General features: G+C 46.2%; 8 non-coding genes and 2 pseudogenes across 8 annotated transcripts; all 10 read right to left on the bottom strand.

The window, feature by feature from the left end:
* Positions 1-1,394: 1,394 nt before the first annotated feature.
* On the bottom strand, positions 1,395-1,585 carry LOC130329629 (U2 spliceosomal RNA). The gene has a single exon (XR_008873160.1). It is a non-coding gene; the product is annotated as a U2 spliceosomal RNA (small nuclear RNA).
* Positions 1,586-3,676: 2,091 nt separating this feature from the next.
* Positions 3,677-3,867, bottom strand: LOC130329627 (U2 spliceosomal RNA). Its single transcript, XR_008873159.1, has one exon. It is a non-coding gene; the product is annotated as a U2 spliceosomal RNA (small nuclear RNA).
* A 2,088-nt stretch (positions 3,868-5,955) lies between these two features.
* Positions 5,956-6,146, bottom strand: LOC130329626 (U2 spliceosomal RNA). Its single transcript, XR_008873158.1, has one exon. It is a non-coding gene; the product is annotated as a U2 spliceosomal RNA (small nuclear RNA).
* Positions 6,147-8,240: 2,094 nt separating this feature from the next.
* LOC130329635 (U2 spliceosomal RNA) lies at positions 8,241-8,431 on the bottom strand. Its single transcript, XR_008873164.1, has one exon. It is a non-coding gene; the product is annotated as a U2 spliceosomal RNA (small nuclear RNA).
* Positions 8,432-10,517: 2,086 nt separating this feature from the next.
* On the bottom strand, positions 10,518-10,708 carry LOC130329634 (U2 spliceosomal RNA). The gene has a single exon (XR_008873163.1). It is a non-coding gene; the product is annotated as a U2 spliceosomal RNA (small nuclear RNA).
* A 2,100-nt stretch (positions 10,709-12,808) lies between these two features.
* On the bottom strand, positions 12,809-12,989 carry LOC130329630 (U2 spliceosomal RNA; annotated as a pseudogene).
* A 693-nt stretch (positions 12,990-13,682) lies between these two features.
* LOC130329631 (U2 spliceosomal RNA) lies at positions 13,683-13,842 on the bottom strand (annotated as a pseudogene).
* A 2,103-nt stretch (positions 13,843-15,945) lies between these two features.
* Positions 15,946-16,136, bottom strand: LOC130329633 (U2 spliceosomal RNA). The gene has a single exon (XR_008873162.1). It is a non-coding gene; the product is annotated as a U2 spliceosomal RNA (small nuclear RNA).
* Positions 16,137-18,221: 2,085 nt separating this feature from the next.
* On the bottom strand, positions 18,222-18,412 carry LOC130329632 (U2 spliceosomal RNA). The gene has a single exon (XR_008873161.1). It is a non-coding gene; the product is annotated as a U2 spliceosomal RNA (small nuclear RNA).
* A 2,094-nt stretch (positions 18,413-20,506) lies between these two features.
* On the bottom strand, positions 20,507-20,697 carry LOC130329625 (U2 spliceosomal RNA). Its single transcript, XR_008873157.1, has one exon. It is a non-coding gene; the product is annotated as a U2 spliceosomal RNA (small nuclear RNA).
* Between the last annotated feature and the right edge of the window lie 1,295 nt (positions 20,698-21,992).

The raw sequence follows: 21,992 nt of genomic DNA, 5'->3' as shown, positions 1-21,992 counted from the left end.
CCAAACAGCTCCATAGTCACATACACAGCAAAGGAGAGATGTTGTTTACACCTAGTGATGTCAGTGGTATTGAGTGACATCACAGCACAGTGCTAAGGCTCCTGGGCCTGGACACAGCAGCGGCTGCAATATCTCAACGGAGAATACGTTTATATCTATGTGTGTGTGTGCGCATATATATATATATATATATATATATATATATATATATATATATATATTTCTCCGCCGAAATCACTTTTAAACCCATTTCCACCTTTTTTTCCCTTCTCTTCCTCTTACTTTTTTTTCACGTTTTTTTACGTTTTTCTCCTTTTCGCCTCTTTTCTGGGCGTATTATTCTTCTTTTTCTTCTTTTTTTTCGTCTAATGCATACCCCATCAGTGCAGCAATGCTTATTCAATACCGCCAGCAGATGGAGACACTGGGGGATAATTTTCTAAGGATTTATACTGATTTTTCCTGTCTGAATTTGTCGCACAGAAAGTTGCAGGCCAAATATGTGTGACATTTCTGCGACTTTAGCTTCTAGAGCATTTTTACAACATTATACATAGGTGCTGAATACATAAAAAGCGACTGTTCAGCGACAGACAAGTCGCATCGGCTGAAAGTAGGCCAGAATGTCAGTCCATGTTGGAGCAGGTTTAGATACAGTCTAAAGCATAGATCTCAAAGTCTGTGCACAGAATTTAGCAAGGGCCTCGCACCTTCTGATGCATCAGGTAGGTGCACAATAGCATAGCCTAACCCTCTGTACTTTGGTCTATATTGATGCGGGACATAGACAGCCAGCTGATGACCAATCCATTAGTGCAATGGATGGCTGGAAGCATTTGTCTTTGCCTTTGCAATACCACAGAAGCAATGCATGGTCAATGTACAGCAATGACACACCTGTGTGAACAGCCAGGAGACCCCCCCCCCCCCCATGTTATGTTACATAGTTACATAGTTAGTACGGTCGAAAAAAGACATATGTCCATCACGTTCAACCAGGGAATTAAGGGGTAGGGGTGTGGCGCGATATTGGGGAAGGGATGAGATTTTATATTTCTTCATAAGCATTAATCTTATTTTGTCAATTAGGAACATTCAGCACCCACCCGCTATCAAGGCAGCTGCCTATCATGTCATGCCCTACCTGCACAGGTGTGCTGGCTACTCAAATGATCCAATTAAGGAGGCCATTTAGTCAGCAGCAGCAGAAGTCCTGTGCCTGGACGCTCCAACAGGGGCCAGACACAAGCAGAAGCAGAAGCAGCAGAAGCAGCAGCAGCACCACCTTTTGTTTTTTGGCTGCAGCAGCAGCAAGGCCCACAGGGCTGGCTAGCTGGCTAGCCAGCAAGCAGGTAGCAATGAAAGTAGGAATCTTTCTTTTTAACCCTGTAAGGGGGTGGTGCACTGTACCCGAAGATACTGCCATATCGGGTCAATGCATAGGGCGACGGAAGCAAGCTTCGAAATCGGCCCCCGTTCTCAAAAATCCATTTAATATATGGTCCCCAGATAGGGGACGTATCAGATATTAAACTGATAAGAACAGATACTACACTTGATCTTAGCCAAAAGGCCGAGAAGCGATAACCGTGAAAGGGGCGGGCCCAACAAGGTCCCCTTCATGGGCACTATCACTGCTTGCTGTCAGGGAGGCTGCCAGACAATTTTCCATGCACACTCTGGGCTGGGGGGCAGTCAACCACCAGTACACACAGCAGAACCTAAACCCATACCATTATTGCTAAGCAGCAAGACAGGGGCCCATTGCACTCCCACGGGGCCTTTTTAAATGCAATCCATAACCCGGATTTGCCAGGAACCCTTCTTACTCCTCCTACTTGCATGTGACACTGGGCTTAGGATCTGCATAGGAAACACACACACAAGCACACACCTACCTTTGTTGCCTGCAGATGCCTCCTTGGCTGTCCCCAAACGGTATCAAACCAACACCCACGGGAAGCTGTAAGCATAGAGGACATGCCTGCACCCCATTGGACTTACCTGTGTGGGTTAAATCCGGGTTATTTGACAACCTATGGCGGTGATGGTTCTGCTCAGGCAGAGCAGTGCTGATGCTCCTCATAAAGCTGTCGCTGCTGTGAAGGTTCTAGGTGACATCACAAATCCCTTTGGTTACATACACAACAAAGCTGGGTTGTTGTTGTTTACACTCTGCAAGGCCTGTGGAAGTGAGTGACATCATAGCACTGTAGTTCTGAGGGTTCAAGATGGATGCAACAATCTCCTGTTGCTTCTATGAAGGCCGTAATAGACGACATCACCAAACAGCTCCATAGTCACATACACAGCAAAGGAGAGATGTTGTTTACACCTAGTGATGTCAGTGGTATTGAGTGACATCACAGCACAGTGCTAAGGCTCCTGGGCCTGGACACAGCAGCGGCTGCAATATCTCAACGGAGAATACGTTTATATCTATGTGTGTGTGTGCGCATATATATATATATATATATATATATAGTATATATATATATATATATTTCTCCGCCGAAATCACTTTTAAACCCATTTCCACCTTTTTTTCCCTTCTCTTCCTCTTACTTTTTTTTCACGTTTTTTTACGTTTTTCTCCTTTTCGCCTCTTTTCTGGGCGTATTATTCTTCTTTTTCTTCTTTTTTTTCGTCTAATGCATACCCCATCAGTGCAGCAATGCTTATTCAATACCGCCAGCAGATGGAGACACTGGGGGATAATTTTCTAAGGATTTATACTGATTTTTCCTGTCTGAATTTGTCGCACAGAAAGTTGCAGGCCAAATATGTGTGACATTTCTGCGACTTTAGCTTCTAGAGCATTTTTACAACATTATACATAGGTGCTGAATACATAAAAAGCGACTGTTCAGCGACAGACAAGTCGCATCGGCTGAAAGTAGGCCAGAATGTCAGTCCATGTTGGAGCAGGTTTAGATACAGTCTAAAGCATAGATCTCAAAGTCTGTGCACAGAATTTAGCAAGGGCCTCGCACCTTCTGATGCATCAGGTAGGTGCACAATAGCATAGCCTAACCCTCTGTACTTTGGTCTATATTGATGCGGGACATAGACAGCCAGCTGATGACCAATCCATTAGTGCAATGGATGGCTGGAAGCATTTGTCTTTGCCTTTGCAATACCACAGAAGCAATGCATGGTCAATGTACAGCAATGACACACCTGTGTGAACAGCCAGGAGACCCCCCCCCCCCCATGTTATGTTACATAGTTACATAGTTAGTACGGTCGAAAAAAGACATATGTCCATCACGTTCAACCAGGGAATTAAGGGGTAGGGGTGTGGCGCGATATTGGGGAAGGGATGAGATTTTATATTTCTTCATAAGCATTAATCTTATTTTGTCAATTAGGAACATTCAGCACCCACCCGCTATCAAGGCAGCTGCCTATCATGTCATGCCCTACCTGCACAGGTGTGCTGGCTACTCAAATGATCCAATTAAGGAGGCCATTTAGTCAGCAGCAGCAGAAGTCCTGTGCCTGGACGCTCCAACAGGGGCCAGACACAAGCAGAAGCAGAAGCAGCAGAAGCAGCAGCAGCACCACCTTTTGTTTTTTGGCTGCAGCAGCAGCAAGGCCCACAGGGCTGGCTAGCTGGCTAGCCAGCAAGCAGGTAGCAATGAAAGTAGGAATCTTTCTTTTTAACCCTGTAAGGGGGTGGTGCACTGTACCCGAAGATACTGCCATATCGGGTCAATGCATAGGGCGACGGAAGCAAGCTTCGAAATCGGCCCCCGTTCTCAAAAATCCATTTAATATATGGTCCCCAGATAGGGGACGTATCAGATATTAAACTGATAAGAACAGATACTACACTTGATCTTAGCCAAAAGGCCGAGAAGCGATAACCGTGAAAGGGGCGGGCCCAACAAGGTCCCCTTCATGGGCACTATCACTGCTTGCTGTCAGGGAGGCTGCCAGACAATTTTCCATGCACACTCTGGGCTGGGGGGCAGTCAACCACCAGTACACACAGCAGAACCTAAACCCATACCATTATTGCTAAGCAGCAAGACAGGGGCCCATTGCACTCCCACGGGGCCTTTTTAAATGCAATCCATAACCCGGATTTGCCAGGAACCCTTCTTACTCCTCCTACTTGCATGTGACACTGGGCTTAGGATCTGCATAGGAAACACACACACAAGCACACACCTACCTTTGTTGCCTGCAGATGCCTCCTTGGCTGTCCCCAAACGGTATCAAACCAACACCCACGGGAAGCTGTAAGCATAGAGGACATGCCTGCACCCCATTGGACTTACCTGTGTGGGTTAAATCCGGGTTATTTGACAACCTATGGCGGTGATGGTTCTGCTCAGGCAGAGCAGTGCTGATGCTCCTCATAAAGCTGTCGCTGCTGTGAAGGTTCTAGGTGACATCACAAATCCCTTTGGTTACATACACAACAAAGCTGGGTTGTTGTTGTTTACACTCTGCAAGGCCTGTGGAAGTGAGTGACATCATAGCACTGTAGTTCTGAGGGTTCAAGATGGATGCAACAATCTCCTGTTGCTTCTATGAAGGCCGTAATAGACGACATCACCAAACAGCTCCATAGTCACATACACAGCAAAGGAGAGATGTTGTTTACACCTAGTGATGTCAGTGGTATTGAGTGACATCACAGCACAGTGCTAAGGCTCCTGGGCCTGGACACAGCAGCGGCTGCAATATCTCAACGGAGAATACGTTTATATCTATGTGTGTGTGTGCGCATATATATATATATATATATATATATATATATATATATATATATATATCTCCGCCGAAATCACTTTTAAACCCATTTCCACCTTTTTTTCCCTTCTCTTCCTCTTACTTTTTTTTCACGTTTTTTTACGTTTTTCTCCTTTTCGCCTCTTTTCTGGGCGTATTATTCTTCTTTTTCTTCTTTTTTTTCGTCTAATGCATACCCCATCAGTGCAGCAATGCTTATTCAATACCGCCAGCAGATGGAGACACTGGGGGATAATTTTCTAAGGATTTATACTGATTTTTCCTGTCTGAATTTGTCGCACAGAAAGTTGCAGGCCAAATATGTGTGACATTTCTGCGACTTTAGCTTCTAGAGCATTTTTACAACATTATACATAGGTGCTGAATACATAAAAAGCGACTGTTCAGCGACAGACAAGTCGCATCGGCTGAAAGTAGGCCAGAATGTCAGTCCATGTTGGAGCAGGTTTAGATACAGTCTAAAGCATAGATCTCAAAGTCTGTGCACAGAATTTAGCAAGGGCCTCGCACCTTCTGATGCATCAGGTAGGTGCACAATAGCATAGCCTAACCCTCTGTACTTTGGTCTATATTGATGCGGGACATAGACAGCCAGCTGATGACCAATCCATTAGTGCAATGGATGGCTGGAAGCATTTGTCTTTGCCTTTGCAATACCACAGAAGCAATGCATGGTCAATGTACAGCAATGACACACCTGTGTGAACAGCCAGGAGACCCCCCCCCCCATGTTATGTTACATAGTTACATAGTTAGTACGGTCGAAAAAAGACATATGTCCATCACGTTCAACCAGGGAATTAAGGGGTAGGGGTGTGGCGCGATATTGGGGAAGGGATGAGATTTTATATTTCTTCATAAGCATTAATCTTATTTTGTCAATTAGGAACATTCAGCACCCACCCGCTATCAAGGCAGCTGCCTATCATGTCATGCCCTACCTGCACAGGTGTGCTGGCTACTCAAATGATCCAATTAAGGAGGCCATTTAGTCAGCAGCAGCAGAAGTCCTGTGCCTGGACGCTCCAACAGGGGCCAGACACAAGCAGAAGCAGAAGCAGCAGAAGCAGCAGCAGCACCACCTTTTGTTTTTTGGCTGCAGCAGCAGCAAGGCCCACAGGGCTGGCTAGCTGGCTAGCCAGCAAGCAGGTAGCAATGAAAGTAGGAATCTTTCTTTTTAACCCTGTAAGGGGGTGGTGCACTGTACCCGAAGATACTGCCATATCGGGTCAATGCATAGGGCGACGGAAGCAAGCTTCGAAATCGGCCCCCGTTCTCAAAAATCCATTTAATATATGGTCCCCAGATAGGGGACGTATCAGATATTAAACTGATAAGAACAGATACTACACTTGATCTTAGCCAAAAGGCCGAGAAGCGATAACCGTGAAAGGGGCGGGCCCAACAAGGTCCCCTTCATGGGCACTATCACTGCTTGCTGTCAGGGAGGCTGCCAGACAATTTTCCATGCACACTCTGGGCTGGGGGGCAGTCAACCACCAGTACACACAGCAGAACCTAAACCCATACCATTATTGCTAAGCAGCAAGACAGGGGCCCATTGCACTCCCACGGGGCCTTTTTAAATGCAATCCATAACCCGGATTTGCCAGGAACCCTTCTTACTCCTCCTACTTGCATGTGACACTGGGCTTAGGATCTGCATAGGAAACACACACACAAGCACACACCTACCTTTGTTGCCTGCAGATGCCTCCTTGGCTGTCCCCAAACGGTATCAAACCAACACCCACGGGAAGCTGTAAGCATAGAGGACATGCCTGCACCCCATTGGACTTACCTGTGTGGGTTAAATCCGGGTTATTTGACAACCTATGGCGGTGATGGTTCTGCTCAGGCAGAGCAGTGCTGATGCTCCTCATAAAGCTGTCGCTGCTGTGAAGGTTCTAGGTGACATCACAAATCCCTTTGGTTACATACACAACAAAGCTGGGTTGTTGTTGTTTACACTCTGCAAGGCCTGTGGAAGTGAGTGACATCATAGCACTGTAGTTCTGAGGGTTCAAGATGGATGCAACAATCTCCTGTTGCTTCTATGAAGGCCGTAATAGACGACATCACCAAACAGCTCCATAGTCACATACACAGCAAAGGAGAGATGTTGTTTACACCTAGTGATGTCAGTGGTATTGAGTGACATCACAGCACAGTGCTAAGGCTCCTGGGCCTGGACACAGCAGCGGCTGCAATATCTCAACGGAGAATACGTTTATATCTATGTGTGTGTGTGCGCATATATATATATATATATATATATATATATATATATATATATATATTTCTCCGCCGAAATCACTTTTAAACCCATTTCCACCTTTTTTTCCCTTCTCTTCCTCTTACTTTTTTTTCACGTTTTTTTACGTTTTTCTCCTTTTCGCCTCTTTTCTGGGCGTATTATTCTTCTTTTTCTTCTTTTTTTTCGTCTAATGCATACCCCATCAGTGCAGCAATGCTTATTCAATACCGCCAGCAGATGGAGACACTGGGGGATAATTTTCTAAGGATTTATACTGATTTTTCCTGTCTGAATTTGTCGCACAGAAAGTTGCAGGCCAAATATGTGTGACATTTCTGCGACTTTAGCTTCTAGAGCATTTTTACAACATTATACATAGGTGCTGAATACATAAAAAGCGACTGTTCAGCGACAGACAAGTCGCATCGGCTGAAAGTAGGCCAGAATGTCAGTCCATGTTGGAGCAGGTTTAGATACAGTCTAAAGCATAGATCTCAAAGTCTGTGCACAGAATTTAGCAAGGGCCTTGCACCTTCTGATGCATCAGGTAGGTGCACAATAGCATAGCCTAACCCTCTGTACTTTGGTCTATATTGATGCGGGACATAGACAGCCAGCTGATGACCAATCCATTAGTGCAATGGATGGCTGGAAGCATTTGTCTTTGCCTTTGCAATACCACAGAAGCAATGCATGGTCAATGTACAGCAATGACACACCTGTGTGAACAGCCAGGAGACCCCCCCCCCCCCCCCCATGTTATGTTACATAGTTACATAGTTAGTACGGTCGAAAAAAGACATATGTCCATCACGTTCAACCAGGGAATTAAGGGGTAGGGGTGTGGCGCGATATTGGGGAAGGGATGAGATTTTATATTTCTTCATAAGCATTAATCTTATTTTGTCAATTAGGAACATTCAGCACCCACCCGCTATCAAGGCAGCTGCCTATCATGTCATGCCCTACCTGCACAGGTGTGCTGGCTACTCAAATGATCCAATTAAGGAGGCCATTTAGTCAGCAGCAGCAGAAGTCCTGTGCCTGGACGCTCCAACAGGGGCCAGACACAAGCAGAAGCAGAAGCAGCAGAAGCAGCAGCAGCACCACCTTTTGTTTTTTGGCTGCAGCAGCAGCAAGGCCCACAGGGCTGGCTAGCTGGCTAGCCAGCAAGCAGGTAGCAATGAAAGTAGGAATCTTTCTTTTTAACCCTGTAAGGGGGTGGTGCACTGTACCCGAAGATACTGCCATATCGGGTCAATGCATAGGGCGACGGAAGCAAGCTTCGAAATCGGCCCCCGTTCTCAAAAATCCATTTAATATATGGTCCCCAGATAGGGGACGTATCAGATATTAAACTGATAAGAACAGATACTACACTTGATCTTAGCCAAAAGGCCGAGAAGCGATAACCGTGAAAGGGGCGGGCCCAACAAGGTCCCCTTCATGGGCACTATCACTGCTTGCTGTCAGGGAGGCTGCCAGACAATTTTCCATGCACACTCTGGGCTGGGGGGCAGTCAACCACCAGTACACACAGCAGAACCTAAACCCATACCATTATTGCTAAGCAGCAAGACAGGGGCCCATTGCACTCCCACGGGGCCTTTTTAAATGCAATCCATAACCCGGATTTGCCAGGAACCCTTCTTACTCCTCCTACTTGCATGTGACACTGGGCTTAGGATCTGCATAGGAAACACACACACAAGCACACACCTACCTTTGTTGCCTGCAGATGCCTCCTTGGCTGTCCCCAAACGGTATCAAACCAACACCCACGGGAAGCTGTAAGCATAGAGGACATGCCTGCACCCCATTGGACTTACCTGTGTGGGTTAAATCCGGGTTATTTGACAACCTATGGCGGTGATGGTTCTGCTCAGGCAGAGCAGTGCTGATGCTCCTCATAAAGCTGTCGCTGCTGTGAAGGTTCTAGGTGACATCACAAATCCCTTTGGTTACATACACAACAAAGCTGGGTTGTTGTTGTTTACACTCTGCAAGGCCTGTGGAAGTGAGTGACATCATAGCACTGTAGTTCTGAGGGTTCAAGATGGATGCAACAATCTCCTGTTGCTTCTATGAAGGCCGTAATAGACGACATCACCAAACAGCTCCATAGTCACATACACAGCAAAGGAGAGATGTTGTTTACACCTAGTGATGTCAGTGGTATTGAGTGACATCACAGCACAGTGCTAAGGCTCCTGGGCCTGGACACAGCAGCGGCTGCAATATCTCAACGGAGAATACGTTTATATCTATGTGTGTGTGTGCGCATATATATATATATATATATATATATATATATATATATATATATATATTTCTCCGCCGAAATCACTTTTAAACCCATTTCCACCTTTTTTTCCCTTCTCTTCCTCTTACTTTTTTTTCACGTTTTTTTACGTTTTTCTCCTTTTCGCCTCTTTTCTGGGCGTATTATTCTTCTTTTTCTTCTTTTTTTTCGTCTAATGCATACCCCATCAGTGCAGCAATGCTTATTCAATACCGCCAGCAGATGGAGACACTGGGGGATAATTTTCTAAGGATTTATACTGATTTTTCCTGTCTGAATTTGTCGCACAGAAAGTTGCAGGCCAAATATGTGTGACATTTCTGCGACTTTAGCTTCTAGAGCATTTTTACAACATTATACATAGGTGCTGAATACATAAAAAGCGACTGTTCAGCGACAGACAAGTCGCATCGGCTGAAAGTAGGCCAGAATGTCAGTCCATGTTGGAGCAGGTTTAGATACAGTCTAAAGCATAGATCTCAAAGTCTGTGCACAGAATTTAGCAAGGGCCTCGCACCTTCTGATGCATCAGGTAGGTGCACAATAGCATAGCCTAACCCTCTGTACTTTGGTCTATATTGATGCGGGACATAGACAGCCAGCTGATGACCAATCCATTAGTGCAATGGATGGCTGGAAGCATTTGTCTTTGCCTTTGCAATACCACAGAAGCAATGCATGGTCAATGTACAGCAATGACACACCTGTGTGAACAGCCAGGAGACCCCCCCATGTTATGTTACATAGTTACATAGTTAGTACGGTCGAAAAAAGACATATGTCCATCACGTTCAACCAGGGAATTAAGGGGTAGGGGTGTGGCGCGATATTGGGGAAGGGATGAGATTTTATATTTCTTCATAAGCATTAATCTTATTTTGTCAATTAGGAACATTCAGCACCCACCCGCTATCAAGGCAGCTGCCTATCATGTCATGCCCTACCTGCACAGGTGTGCTGGCTACTCAAATGATCCAATTAAGGAGGCCATTTAGTCAGCAGCAGCAGAAGTCCTGTGCCTGGACGCTCCAACAGGGGCCAGACACAAGCAGAAGCAGAAGCAGCAGAAGCAGCAGCAGCACCACCTTTTGTTTTTTGGCTGCAGCAGCAGCAAGGCCCACAGGGCTGGCTAGCTGGCTAGCCAGCAAGCAGGTAGCAATGAAAGTAGGAATCTTTCTTTTTAACCCTGTAAGGGGGTGGTGCACTGTACCCGAAGATACTGCCATATCGGGTCAATGCATAGGGCGACGGAAGCAAGCTTCGAAATCGGCCCCCGTTCTCAAAAATCCATTTAATATATGGTCCCCAGATAGGGGACGTATCAGATATTAAACTGATAAGAACAGATACTACACTTGATCTTAGCCAAAAGGCCGAGAAGCGATAACCGTGAAAGGGGCGGGCCCAACAAGGTCCCCTTCATGGGCACTATCACTGCTTGCTGTCAGGGAGGCTGCCAGACAATTTTCCATGCACACTCTGGGCTGGGGGGCAGTCAACCACCAGTACACACAGCAGAACCTAAACCCATACCATTATTGCTAAGCAGCAAGACAGGGGCCCATTGCACTCCCACGGGGCCTTTTTAAATGCAATCCATAACCCGGATTTGCCAGGAACCCTTCTTACTCCTCCTACTTGCATGTGACACTGGGCTTAGGATCTGCATAGGAAACACACACACAAGCACACACCTACCTTTGTTGCCTGCAGATGCCTCCTTGGCTGTCCCCAAACGGTATCAAACCAACACCCACGGGAAGCTGTAAGCATAGAGGACATGCCTGCACCCCATTGGACTTACCTGTGTGGGTTAAATCCGGGTTATTTGACAACCTATGGCGGTGATGGTTCTGCTCAGGCAGAGCAGTGCTGATGCTCCTCATAAAGCTGTCGCTGCTGTGAAGGTTCTAGGTGACATCACAAATCCCTTTGGTTACATACACAACAAAGCTGGGTTGTTGTTGTTTACACTCTGCAAGGCCTGTGGAAGTGAGTGACATCATAGCACTGTAGTTCTGAGGGTTCAAGATGGATGCAACAATCTCCTGTTGCTTCTATGAAGGCCGTAATAGACGACATCACCAAACAGCTCCATAGTCACATACACAGCAAAGGAGAGATGTTGTTTACACCTAGTGATGTCAGTGGTATTGAGTGACATCACAGCACAGTGCTAAGGCTCCTGGGCCTGGACACAGCAGCGGCTGCAATATCTCAACGGAGAATACGTTTATATCTATGTGTGTGTGTGCGCATATATATATATATATATATATATATATATATATATATATATATATATTCTCCGCCGAAATCACTTTTAAACCCATTTCCACCTTTTTTTCCCTTCTCTTCCTCTTACTTTTTTTTCACGTTTTTTTACGTTTTTCTCCTTTTCGCCTCTTTTCTGGGCGTATTATTCTTCTTTTTCTTCTTTTTTTTCGTCTAATGCATACCCCATCAGTGCAGCAATGCTTATTCAATACCGCCAGCAGATGGAGACACTGGGGGATAATTTTCTAAGGATTTATACTGATTTTTCCTGTCTGAATTTGTCGCACAGAAAGTTGCAGGCCAAATATGTGTGACATTTCTGCGACTTTAGCTTCTAGAGCATTTTTACAACATTATACATAGGTGCTGAATACATAAAAAGCGACTGTTCAGCGACAGACAAGTCGCATCGGCTGAAAGTAGGCCAGAATGTCAGTCCATGTTGGAGCAGGTTTAGATACAGTCTAAAGCATAGATCTCAAAGTCTGTGCACAGAATTTAGCAAGGGCCTCGCACCTTCTGATGCCTCAGGTAGGTGCACAATAGCATAGCCTAACCCTCTGTACTTTGGTCTATATTGATGCGGGACATAGACAGCCAGCTGATGACCAATCCATTAGTGCAATGGATGGCTGGAAGCATTTGTCTTTGCCTTTGCAATACCACAGAAGCAATGCATGGTCAATGTACAGCAATGACACACCTGTGTGAACAGCCAGGAGACCCCCCCCCCCCCCCCCCCCCCATGTTATGTTACATAGTTACATAGTTAGTACGGTCGAAAAAAGACATATGTCCATCACGTTCAACCAGGGAATTAAGGGGTAGGGGTGTGGCGCGATATTGGGGAAGGGATGAGATTTTATATTTCTTCATAAGCATTAATCTTATTTTGTCAATTAGGAACATTCAGCACCCACCCGCTATCAAGGCAGCTGCCTATCATGTCATGCCCTACCTGCACAGGTGTGCTGGCTACTCAAATGATCCAATTAAGGAGGCCATTTAGTCAGCAGCAGCAGAAGTCCTGTGCCTGGACGCTCCAACAGGGGCCAGACACAAGCAGAAGCAGAAGCAGCAGAAGCAGCAGCAGCACCACCTTTTGTTTTTTGGCTGCAGCAGCAGCAAGGCCCACAGGGCTGGCTAGCTGGCTAGCCAGCAAGCAGGTAGCAATGAAAGTAGGAATCTTTCTTTTTAACCCTGTAAGGGGGTGGTGCACTGTACCCGAAGATACTGCCATATCGGGTCAATGCATAGGGCGACGGAAGCAAGCTTCGAAATCGGCCCCCGTTCTCAAAAATCCATTTAATATATGGTCCCCAGATAGGGGACGTATCAGATATTAAACTGATAAGAACAGATTTTTTTTTTTTTTTATCTAAAGCCGAGGAACGTGCTTTCGATTCACCGAAAGTGCAAGAAAAAGTGCAAACGTGTTACACTAAAAAAACGTGCACAAAGGATGCGGTCTATCGCAAGCCCTTCTCCGATAGGAGAGAGGCCCCCCAACAAACCTTACCCTTCGCCTCCGGACCAAAAGGTACCTGCGAGGTTCCAGGTTCGATGTCCCTTTTCGCCGAAGCTACTAGGGGACCACAAATGCTCCCGGCATCCCCCTTGGCGTTGGCCAAGGTATCTGCCCGCAGAGCCGATTACGGTAGGTACCCTGCCAAAGCAGGAGTACCCGGGGTGTTTGCAGGGAGGTGCGGAACCTAATGGCCACACACACCTCCCCTAGACCGCCAGGAGGGACACCCAGAAGGGCTACCGCATCCTGACAAATCCTGTGAACACACAACACGCAAAAAGTGACACAGTGAGACAAAAAAGAAATAAATAAGTGAATGTGTGCAGATATACTGCCCGGACATCCGGCCGGATCTATAAAAATTTCTCTGATCCTAGCCAGAAGGCCGGGAATCAAGAGGTGAGTGCCACAAGGTGAAGAGATTATGGTGCCCGTGCTTCAACTCAGTGAGTCTATTCTCCCAGTGAGTTTCGGCACCTCGGGGTCACCAATCCCCGAGGCACAAAAGTACCTCGGCTCTAGACCCTCTCAGCCTCATGGCGAGACCCGGAGGGAACAGGTCACATCGGGGCAGCCGTCGAGCTGATTCCTCAGAACCAGCCCCGGAAAGCCCTGGTACACCTGCATCCTCCATGCAGCACCCATCCCCACCAGCATGAAAACTGATAAGAACAGATACTACACTTGATCTTAGCCAAAAGGCCGAGAAGCGATAACCGTGAAAGGGGCGGGCCCAACAAGGTCCCCTTCATGGGCACTATCACTGCTTGCTGTCAGGGAGGCTGCCAGACAATTTTCCATGCACACTCTGGGCTGGGGGGCAGTCAACCACCAGTACACACAGCAGAACCTAAACCCATACCATTATTGCTAAGCAGCAAGACAGGGGCCCATTGCACTCCCACGGGGCCTTTTTAAATGCAATCCATAACCCGGATTTGCCAGGAACCCTTCTTACTCCTCCTACTTGCATGTGACACTGGGCTTAGGATCTGCATAGGAAACACACACACAAGCACACACCTACCTTTGTTGCCTGCAGATGCCTCCTTGGCTGTCCCCAAACGGTATCAAACCAACACCCACGGGAAGCTGTAAGCATAGAGGACATGCCTGCACCCCATTGGACTTACCTGTGTGGGTTAAATCCGGGTTATTTGACAACCTATGGCGGTGATGGTTCTGCTCAGGCAGAGCAGTGCTGATGCTCCTCATAAAGCTGTCGCTGCTGTGAAGGTTCTAGGTGACATCACAAATCCCTTTGGTTACATACACAACAAAGCTGGGTTGTTGTTGTTTACACTCTGCAAGGCCTGTGGAAGTGAGTGACATCATAGCACTGTAGTTCTGAGGGTTCAAGATGGATGCAACAATCTCCTGTTGCTTCTATGAAGGCCGTAATAGACGACATCACCAAACAGCTCCATAGTCACATACACAGCAAAGGAGAGATGTTGTTTACACCTAGTGATGTCAGTGGTATTGAGTGACATCACAGCACAGTGCTAAGGCTCCTGGGCCTGGACACAGCAGCGGCTGCAATATCTCAACGGAGAATACGTTTATATCTATGTGTGTGTGTGCGCATATATATATATATATATATATATATATATATATATATATATATATATATATTTCTCCGCCGAAATCACTTTTAAACCCATTTCCACCTTTTTTTCCCTTCTCTTCCTCTTACTTTTTTTTCACGTTTTTTTACGTTTTTCTCCTTTTCGCCTCTTTTCTGGGCGTATTATTCTTCTTTTTCTTCTTTTTTTTCGTCTAATGCATACCCCATCAGTGCAGCAATGCTTATTCAATACCGCCAGCAGATGGAGACACTGGGGGATAATTTTCTAAGGATTTATACTGATTTTTCCTGTCTGAATTTGTCGCACAGAAAGTTGCAGGCCAAATATGTGTGACATTTCTGCGACTTTAGCTTCTAGAGCATTTTTACAACATTATACATAGGTGCTGAATACATAAAAAGCGACTGTTCAGCGACAGACAAGTCGCATCGGCTGAAAGTAGGCCAGAATGTCAGTCCATGTTGGAGCAGGTTTAGATACAGTCTAAAGCATAGATCTCAAAGTCTGTGCACAGAATTTAGCAAGGGCCTCGCACCTTCTGATGCATCAGGTAGGTGCACAATAGCATAGCCTAACCCTCTGTACTTTGGTCTATATTGATGCGGGACATAGACAGCCAGCTGATGACCAATCCATTAGTGCAATGGATGGCTGGAAGCATTTGTCTTTGCCTTTGCAATACCACAGAAGCAATGCATGGTCAATGTACAGCAATGACACACCTGTGTGAACAGCCAGGAGACACCCCCCCCCCCCCCCCCCATGTTATGTTACATAGTTACATAGTTAGTACGGTCGAAAAAAGACATATGTCCATCACGTTCAACCAGGGAATTAAGGGGTAGGGGTGTGGCGCGATATTGGGGAAGGGATGAGATTTTATATTTCTTCATAAGCATTAATCTTATTTTGTCAATTAGGAACATTCAGCACCCACCCGCTATCAAGGCAGCTGCCTATCATGTCATGCCCTACCTGCACAGGTGTGCTGGCTACTCAAATGATCCAATTAAGGAGGCCATTTAGTCAGCAGCAGCAGAAGTCCTGTGCCTGGACGCTCCAACAGGGGCCAGACACAAGCAGAAGCAGAAGCAGCAGAAGCAGCAGCAGCACCACCTTTTGTTTTTTGGCTGCAGCAGCAGCAAGGCCCACAGGGCTGGCTAGCTGGCTAGCCAGCAAGCAGGTAGCAATGAAAGTAGGAATCTTTCTTTTTAACCCTGTAAGGGGGTGGTGCACTGTACCCGAAGATACTGCCATATCGGGTCAATGCATAGGGCGACGGAAGCAAGCTTCGAAATCGGCCCCCGTTCTCAAAAATCCATTTAATATATGGTCCCCAGATAGGGGACGTATCAGATATTAAACTGATAAGAACAGATACTACACTTGATCTTAGCCAAAAGGCCGAGAAGCGATAACCGTGAAAGGGGCGGGCCCAACAAGGTCCCCTTCATGGGCACTATCACTGCTTGCTGTCAGGGAGGCTGCCAGACAATTTTCCATGCACACTCTGGGCTGGGGGGCAGTCAACCACCAGTACACACAGCAGAACCTAAACCCATACCATTATTGCTAAGCAGCAAGACAGGGGCCCATTGCACTCCCACGGGGCCTTTTTAAATGCAATCCATAACCCGGATTTGCCAGGAACCCTTCTTACTCCTCCTACTTGCATGTGACACTGGGCTTAGGATCTGCATAGGAAACACACACACAAGCACACACCTACCTTTGTTGCCTGCAGATGCCTCCTTGGCTGTCCCCAAACGGTATCAAACCAACACCCACGGGAAGCTGTAAGCATAGAGGACATGCCTGCACCCCATTGGACTTACCTGTGTGGGTTAAATCCGGGTTATTTGACAACCTATGGCGGTGATGGTTCTGCTCAGGCAGAGCAGTGCTGATGCTCCTCATAAAGCTGTCGCTGCTGTGAAGGTTCTAGGTGACATCACAAATCCCTTTGGTTACATACACAACAAAGCTGGGTTGTTGTTGTTTACACTCTGCAAGGCCTGTGGAAGTGAGTGACATCATAGCACTGTAGTTCTGAGGGTTCAAGATGGATGCAACAATCTCCTGTTGCTTCTATGAAGGCCGTAATAGACGACATCACCAAACAGCTCCATAGTCACATACACAGCAAAGGAGAGATGTTGTTTACACCTAGTGATGTCAGTGGTATTGAGTGACATCACAGCACAGTGCTAAGGCTCCTGGGCCTGGACACAGCAGCGGCTGCAATATCTCAACGGAGAATACGTTTATATCTATGTGTGTGTGTGCGCATATATATATATATATATATATATATATATATATATATATATATATATTCTCCGCCGAAATCACTTTTAAACCCATTTCCACCTTTTTTTCCCTTCTCTTCCTCTTACTTTTTTTTCACGTTTTTTTACGTTTTTCTCCTTTTCGCCTCTTTTCTGGGCGTATTATTCTTCTTTTTCTTCTTTTTTTTCGTCTAATGCATACCCCATCAGTGCAGCAATGCTTATTCAATACCGCCAGCAGATGGAGACACTGGGGGATAATTTTCTAAGGATTTATACTGATTTTTCCTGTCTGAATTTGTCGCACAGAAAGTTGCAGGCCAAATATGTGTGACATTTCTGCGACTTTAGCTTCTAGAGCATTTTTACAACATTATACATAGGTGCTGAATACATAAAAAGCGACTGTTCAGCGACAGACAAGTCGCATCGGCTGAAAGTAGGCCAGAATGTCAGTCCATGTTGGAGCAGGTTTAGATACAGTCTAAAGCATAGATCTCAAAGTCTGTGCACAGAATTTAGCAAGGGCCTCGCACCTTCTGATGCATCAGGTAGGTGCACAATAGCATAGCCTAACCCTCTGTACTTTGGTCTATATTGATGCGGGACATAGACAGCCAGCTGATGACCAATCCATTAGTGCAATGGATGGCTGGAAGCATTTGTCTTTGCCTTTGCAATACCACAGAAGCAATGCATGGTCAATGTACAGCAATGACACACCTGTGTGAACAGCCAGGAGACCCCCCCATGTTATGTTACATAGTTACATAGTTAGTACGGTCGAAAAAAGACATATGTCCATCACGTTCAACCAGGGAATTAAGGGGTAGGGGTGTGGCGCGATATTGGGGAAGGGATGAGATTTTATATTTCTTCATAAGCATTAATCTTATTTTGTCAATTAGGAACATTCAGCACCCACCCGCTATCAAGGCAGCTGCCTATCATGTCATGCCCTACCTGCACAGGTGTGCTGGCTACTCAAATGATCCAATTAAGGAGGCCATTTAGTCAGCAGCAGCAGAAGTCCTGTGCCTGGACGCTCCAACAGGGGCCAGACACAAGCAGAAGCAGAAGCAGCAGAAGCAGCAGCAGCACCACCTTTTGTTTTTTGGCTGCAGCAGCAGCAAGGCCCACAGGGCTGGCTAGCTGGCTAGCCAGCAAGCAGGTAGCAATGAAAGTAGGAATCTTTCTTTTTAACCCTGTAAGGGGGTGGTGCACTGTACCCGAAGATACTGCCATATCGGGTCAATGCATAGGGCGACGGAAGCAAGCTTCGAAATCGGCCCCCGTTCTCAAAAATCCATTTAATATATGGTCCCCAGATAGGGGACGTATCAGATATTAAACTGATAAGAACAGATACTACACTTGATCTTAGCCAAAAGGCCGAGAAGCGATAACCGTGAAAGGGGCGGGCCCAACAAGGTCCCCTTCATGGGCACTATCACTGCTTGCTGTCAGGGAGGCTGCCAGACAATTTTCCATGCACACTCTGGGCTGGGGGGCAGTCAACCACCAGTACACACAGCAGAACCTAAACCCATACCATTATTGCTAAGCAGCAAGACAGGGGCCCATTGCACTCCCACGGGGCCTTTTTAAATGCAATCCATAACCCGGATTTGCCAGGAACCCTTCTTACTCCTCCTACTTGCATGTGACACTGGGCTTAGGATCTGCATAGGAAACACACACACAAGCACACACCTACCTTTGTTGCCTGCAGATGCCTCCTTGGCTGTCCCCAAACGGTATCAAACCAACACCCACGGGAAGCTGTAAGCATAGAGGACATGCCTGCACCCCATTGGACTTACCTGTGTGGGTTAAATCCGGGTTATTTGACAACCTATGGCGGTGATGGTTCTGCTCAGGCAGAGCAGTGCTGATGCTCCTCATAAAGCTGTCGCTGCTGTGAAGGTTCTAGGTGACATCACAAATCCCTTTGGTTACATACACAACAAAGCTGGGTTGTTGTTGTTTACACTCTGCAAGGCCTGTGGAAGTGAGTGACATCATAGCACTGTAGTTCTGAGGGTTCAAGATGGATGCAACAATCTCCTGTTGCTTCTATGAAGGCCGTAATAGACGACATCACCAAACAGCTCCATAGTCACATACACAGCAAAGGAGAGATGTTGTTTACACCTAGTGATGTCAGTGGTATTGAGTGACATCACAGCACAGTGCTAAGGCTCCTGGGCCTGGACACAGCAGCGGCTGCAATATCTCAACGGAGAATACGTTTATATCTATGTGTGTGTGTGCGCATATATATATATATATATATATATATATATATATATATATATATTCTCCGCCGAAATCACTTTTAAACCCATTTCCACCTTTTTTTCCCTTCTCTTCCTCTTACTTTTTTTTCACGTTTTTTTACGTTTTTCTCCTTTTCGCCTCTTTTCTGGGCGTATTATTCTTCTTTTTCTTCTTTTTTTTCGTCTAATGCATACCCCATCAGTGCAGCAATGCTTATTCAATACCGCCAGCAGATGGAGACACTGGGGGATAATTTTCTAAGGATTTATACTGATTTTTCCTGTCTGAATTTGTCGCACAGAAAGTTGCAGGCCAAATATGTGTGACATTTCTGCGACTTTAGCTTCTAGAGCATTTTTACAACATTATACATAGGTGCTGAATACATAAAAAGCGACTGTTCAGCGACAGACAAGTCGCATCGGCTGAAAGTAGGCCAGAATGTCAGTCCATGTTGGAGCAGGTTTAGATACAGTCTAAAGCATAGATCTCAAAGTCTGTGCACAGAATTTAGCAAGGGCCTCGCACCTTCTGATGCATCAGGTAGGTGCACAATAGCATAGCCTAACCCTCTGTACTTTGGTCTATATTGATGCGGGACATAGACAGCCAGCTGATGACCAATCCATTAGTGCAATGGATGGCTGGAAGCATTTGTCTTTGCCTTTGCAATACCACAGAAGCAATGCATGGTCAATGTACAGCAATGACACACCTGTGTGAACAGCCAGGAGACCCCCCCCCCCCCCCCCCCCATGTTATGTTACATAGTTACATAGTTAGTACGGTCGAAAAAAGACATATGTCCATCACGTTCAACCAGGGAATTAAGGGGTAGGGGTGTGGCGCGATATTGGGGAAGGGATGAGATTTTATATTTCTTCATAAGCATTAATCTTATTTTGTCAATTAGGAACATTCAGCACCCACCCGCTATCAAGGCAGCTGCCTATCATGTCATGCCCTACCTGCACAGGTGTGCTGGCTACTCAAATGATCCAATTAAGGAGGCCATTTAGTCAGCAGCAGCAGAAGTCCTGTGCCTGGACGCTCCAACAGGGGCCAGACACAAGCAGAAGCAGAAGCAGCAGAAGCAGCAGCAGCACCACCTTTTGTTTTTTGGCTGCAGCAGCAGCAAGGCCCACAGGGCTGGCTAGCTGGCTAGCCAGCAAGCAGGTAGCAATGAAAGTAGGAATCTTTCTTTTTAACCCTGTAAGGGGGTGGTGCACTGTACCCGAAGATACTGCCATATCGGGTCAATGCATAGGGCGACGGAAGCAAGCTTCGAAATCGGCCCCCGTTCTCAAAAATCCATTTAATATATGGTCCCCAGATAGGGGACGTATCAGATATTAAACTGATAAGAACAGATACTACACTTGATCTTAGCCAAAAGGCCGAGAAGCGATAACCGTGAAAGGGGCGGGCCCAACAAGGTCCCCTTCATGGGCACTATCACTGCTTGCTGTCAGGGAGGCTGCCAGACAATTTTCCATGCACACTCTGGGCTGGGGGGCAGTCAACCACCAGTACACACAGCAGAACCTAAACCCATACCATTATTGCTAAGCAGCAAGACAGGGGCCCATTGCACTCCCACGGGGCCTTTTTAAATGCAATCCATAACCCGGATTTGCCAGGAACCCTTCTTACTCCTCCTACTTGCATGTGACACTGGGCTTAGGATCTGCATAGGAAACACACACACAAGCACACACCTACCTTTGTTGCCTGCAGATGCCTCCTTGGCTGTCCCCAAACGGTATCAAACCAACACCCACGGGAAGCTGTAAGCATAGAGGACATGCCTGCACCCCATTGGACTTACCTGTGTGGGTTAAATCCGGGTTATTTGACAACCTATGGCGGTGATGGTTCTGCTCAGGCAGAGCAGTGCTGATGCTCCTCATAAAGCTGTCGCTGCTGTGAAGGTTCTAGGTGACATCACAAATCCCTTTGGTTACATACACAACAAAGCTGGGTTGTTGTTGTTTACACTCTGCAAGGCCTGTGGAAGTGAGTGACATCATAGCACTGTAGTTCTGAGGGTTCAAGATGGATGCAACAATCTCCTGTTGCTTCTATGAAGGCCGTAATAGACGACATCACCAAACAGCTCCATAGTCACATACACAGCAAAGGAGAGATGTTGTTTACACCTAGTGATGTCAGTGGTATTGAGTGACATCACAGCACAGTGCTAAGGCTCCTGGGCCTGGACACAGCAGCGGCTGCAATATCTCAACGGAGAATACGTTTATATCTATGTGTGTGTGTGCGCATATATATATATATATATATATATATATATATATATATATATATATTTCTCCGCCGAAATCACTTTTAAACCCATTTCCACCTTTTTTTCCCTTCTCTTCCTCTTACTTTTTTTTCACGTTTTTTTACGTTTTTCTCCTTTTCGCCTCTTTTCTGGGCGTATTATTCTTCTTTTTCTTCTTTTTTTTCGTCTAATGCATACCCCATCAGTGCAGCAATGCTTATTCAATACCGCCAGCAGATGGAGACACTGGGGGATAATTTTCTAAGGATTTATACTGATTTTTCCTGTCTGAATTTGTCGCACAGAAAGTTGCAGGCCAAATATGTGTGACATTTCTGCGACTTTAGCTTCTAGAGCATTTTTACAACATTATACATAGGTGCTGAATACATAAAAAGCGACTGTTCAGCGACAGACAAG

The sequence above is a fragment of the Hyla sarda genome, unplaced genomic scaffold, assembly GCF_029499605.1.
Source record: "Hyla sarda isolate aHylSar1 unplaced genomic scaffold, aHylSar1.hap1 scaffold_3200, whole genome shotgun sequence".
NCBI lineage: Eukaryota > Metazoa > Chordata > Amphibia > Anura > Hylidae > Hyla > Hyla sarda.
This window is presented reverse-complemented; position numbering and strand designations above follow the sequence as displayed.